The sequence below is a fragment of the Xenopus tropicalis genome, chromosome 5 (assembly GCF_000004195.4).
Source record: "Xenopus tropicalis strain Nigerian chromosome 5, UCB_Xtro_10.0, whole genome shotgun sequence".
Classification (NCBI taxonomy): Eukaryota; Metazoa; Chordata; class Amphibia; order Anura; family Pipidae; genus Xenopus; species Xenopus tropicalis.
In genome coordinates this window covers 1,186,979-1,191,401 of record NC_030681.2, presented here as the reverse complement: position 1 = coordinate 1,191,401, position 4,423 = coordinate 1,186,979, and positions in this window count along the sequence as shown.

Below are 4,423 nucleotides of genomic sequence, written 5' to 3'. Positions count from 1 at the left end.
TCTGTGCCTATATATTATACAGTTACATTATGTGCATTATATGAATGGGGTTACACTTGTGGACAGGGGGGGGGCTGGGGGAAAGATGGGGGGGTATATCTGTGCCTATATATATACAGTTACATTATGTCATTATATGATATGGGGGTTACACTGTGACAGGGGGGGGGGGCTGGGGGAAAAGATGGGGGGTTATCTGTGCCTATATATTTATACAGTTACATTATGTGCATATATGATATGGGGTTACACTGTGACAGTGGGGGGGGGGCTGGGGAAAGATGGGGGTATATCTGTGCCTATATATTTATACAGTTACATTATGTGCATATATGATATGGGGGTTCACTGTGACAGTGGGGTGGGGGGCTGGGGGAAAGGATGGGGGGTATATCTGTGCTATATATTATACAGTTACATTATGTGCATATATGATATGGGGTTACACTGTGACAGGGGGGGGGGCTGGGGAAGAGGGGGGTATATCTGTGCCTATATATTATACGTTACATTATGTGCATTATATGATATGGGGGTTAACACTGTGACAGTGGGGGGGGGGGGGGGGAAGATGGGGGTATATCTGTGCCTATATAATTATCAAGTTACATTATTGCATAAGATATGGGGGTTACACTGTGAGCAGGGGGGGGGCTGGGGAAGAATGGGGGGTATAATTGTGCCTATATTATTATACAGTTACATTATGATATATGATATGGGGTCACTGTGACAGGGGGGGGGGGCTGGGGGGAAAGATGGGGGGTAATCGGCCTATATATTATACAGTTACATTATGTGCATATATGATATGGGGGTACACTTTGGACAGGGGGGGGGGCTGGGGAAAGATGGGGGGTATATCTGTGCCTATATATATTATACAGTTACATTATGTGCATATTATGATATGGGGGGTTACACTGTGACAGGGGGGGGGGGCTGGGGGAAAGATGGGGGTTATCTCGTGCCTATATATTATACAGTTTACATTATGTGGCATATGATATGGGGGTTACACTTGCACATGGGGGGGGGCTGGGGAAGATGGGGGGTCATATCTGTGCCATTATATACAGTTACATTATGTCATATATGATCATAGGGTTACACTGTGTAACCAGGGGGGGGGGCTGGGGAAAGATGGGGGTATAATCGTGCCTATACATATTATATCAGTTACATTATGTTGCATAGTAGATATGGGTTACAACTGTGAAGTGGGGGGGCTGGGGAAAATGGGGTATATCTGTGCCTATATATAATAACAAGTTACATTATGTGATATGAATATGGGGGTTACACTGTGAAGTGGGTGGGAAAGATGGGGGTATATCTGTGCCTATAATAGTTAATCACTGTGGTTACTTATTTTATGCCATATATAATATGGGGGTTACACTTGACAGTGGGGGGGCTGGGGAAGTCAAGAGCATGGGGGTCATATCTGTGCTATATATTATACAGTTACATTAATGTGGCATATGATATGGGGGTTACAACTGTGACAGTGGGGGGGGGAAAGAATGGGGGTATCTGTGCCTATATATTATACAGTTACATTATGTGCATATATGATATGGGGGTTACACTGTTGAAGTGGGGGGGATAAAGATGCGGGGTATAATTCTGTGCTTATATATTATACAGTTACAATTATGTGTCATATTCGATATGGGGGTTACACTGTGACAGTGGGGGGGAGCGGTGGGGAAAGATGGGGTATATCTGTGCCTATATATTATAACCAGTTACATTATGTGCTATAATGATATGGGGGTTACACTGTGACATGGGGGGGGGGGCTGGGGGAAGAATGGGGGGTATTAATCTGTGCCTATATATTAACAGTTCACTTATGTGGCATATATATGCATATGGGGTTACAATACTGTGACCAGTGGGCTGCGGGGAAGATGGGGGTATATTCTGGGTGCCTATATATTATACAAGTTACATTATGTGCATAATTGATAGATTGGGGGTTACAACTGTGACAGTGGGGGGGGGGGGGCCTTGGGGGAGATGGGGGTATATCTGTGGCCTTATATTATAAGTTACACTTAGTGCATATATGAATATGGGGGTTACCTGTGACAAGGGGGGGGGGGCGGAAAGATGGGAGAGTATATCTGTGCTATAATTATACAGTTACATTATGTGCAATATGATATGGGTTACACTGTGATCAGTGGGGGGGGGGGGCTGGGGGAAAGATGGGGGTATATCTGTTGTCCTATATAACAGTTTACATATGTGCATATACTGATAATGGGGGTTACAAATCTGTGACAGTGGGGGCTTGGGGGAAACGAATGGGGGGTATATTCTGTGGGCCTATCAATATTATATCAGTTACATTATGTTGCATATATGATATGGGGGTTAACTGTGACAGGGGGGGGGGGGCTGCTGGGGAAAGAATGGGGGGTATAACTCTGGTGCCTATATATTATACAGTTCATTATGTGCTATATGATTATGGGGGTTACAAACTGTGAAGTGGGGGGGGGGAATAGATGGGGGTTATTTGTGCCTATATATTACTACAGTTACATTATGTGCTATATGATATGGGGGTTACAACGTGACAGTGGGGTGGGGGGGCGGTGCTGGGGAAAGATGGGGGGGTCTATGCTGTGACAGTGGGGGGGTGGGGGGGCTTGTGGGGGTATATTCCGTAGCGTATATAGTATAATATGGGTAGGTAGAATGCCAACCCGAGTGACACTCATGTTTCATGAAAGGGAAATCTCTCTGTGACTAATGAGTTGTGAGATAGATTATCACCCATGTAATTGTAACCTTGATCATGGATTTAGAATAATTAACACAGATTATGTCCCCCCCCCCTCTGTGCCCTATTTTAAGAGCTGTGTTTCAACACCGGCTACTAAGTGTTTTTTCTTGATCCCAACCTTATCTGGGCAATTAGTGATATTAAACTGATCATTAGACTTCCCTAGCCTTGGCTGGGGTCAAAAACAGAAGCGAATAAGCACCCAGATAAAGGCCAGTTAGGGGGATTTGGGGTGAGTGCTTATTTGTGCCTGGGTAACCCTGGAACTATAAGCGGGGTGACTGTTACCCAATGTTCTATATATCTGTAACCTTGTTATGGGCTAAGGGGCCCAGCCTGAAGGCCGTTAGGGGGATATTTGGGGTGAGTGCTTATTTGTGCCCTGGGTACCCTGGAACTATAGCGGGGTGACTGTTACCGGATGTTTCTATATATCTGTAACCTTGTTATGGGCTAGGGGGCCCAGCCTGAAGGCTAGTTAGGGGGGGATTTGGGGTGAGTGGTATTTGTGCCCTGGGTACCCTGGAACTATAGCGGGGTGACTGTTATAGACCAATGTTTCTATATATCTGTAACCTTGTTATGGGCTAAGTGGTGCCCAGCCGAAGGCCAGTTAGGGGGATTTTGGGTGGTGCCTTATTTTGTGCCCTGGTACCCCTGGAACTATATGCATAGGGATGACTGTTACCGCCCAATGTTTCATATAATCTGTAACCTTTGTTATTGGGCTAAGGGGGCCCAGCCTGAAGGCCAGCTTAGTGGGGGTGATTGGGTGTTGAGTTGCTTATTGGGGTGCCCCGGGTACCACTGGAACTATATGCTGGGTTGACTGTTAGCCAATGTTTCTGATATATCTGTAACCTTGTTTATGGGCTAACGGGGCCCAGCTGAAAGGCCAGTTAGGGGGGGATTTGGGGTGAGTGGCTTATTTTGTGCCTGCGTACCCTGGAACTATAGCGGGGTGACTGTACCCCGCTTTGGTGCCCCAATGTTTCTATATATCTGTAACCTTGTTATGGGCTAGGGGGCCACGCCCTGAAGAGCCAGTTAGGGGGGATTTGGGGTGAGTGCTTATTTTGTGCTGGGTTACCCCTGGAACTATAGCGGGGTGACTTGTTACCGCCATTTTCTATATATTGTAAACTTGTTAATGGGGCTAAGGGCCAGCCAGTTGGGGGGGTCTGTTGGCTCGAGCCGGTTCCTCTCGTGGCCGGGGTGGGGCAGTTCTTCACCTGCTGGGACTAAGTGAGGAATCTGCAGATTATGACAGCAGATGACGGTGGGGAGTAATATATTAAAGCCTCTCTCTGATTCCACTATATCCGCAGGCGACAATGGATGATATAAGTTAATGCATGACAGTGTCCCCTGGGGATATATTATATATATATATATACGTAAATGCATATTATTTGCCTTTGTTTATTACAGAGCCCATTGTTACCTATTCCCCGGGCACGTTGCCTCTCGTAGATACAGGACATTATCAGGCGCGGGGCAGGGTCCCTCTTTTGGCTATAACTACTAACACTGCGGATGGAATTATATTTATTGTGCATAGTGAATTGTGTTGCCAGGGTTGTTAGTGTGGTCCCGGGGGATGCTGGAAATGTGTTCATAGGG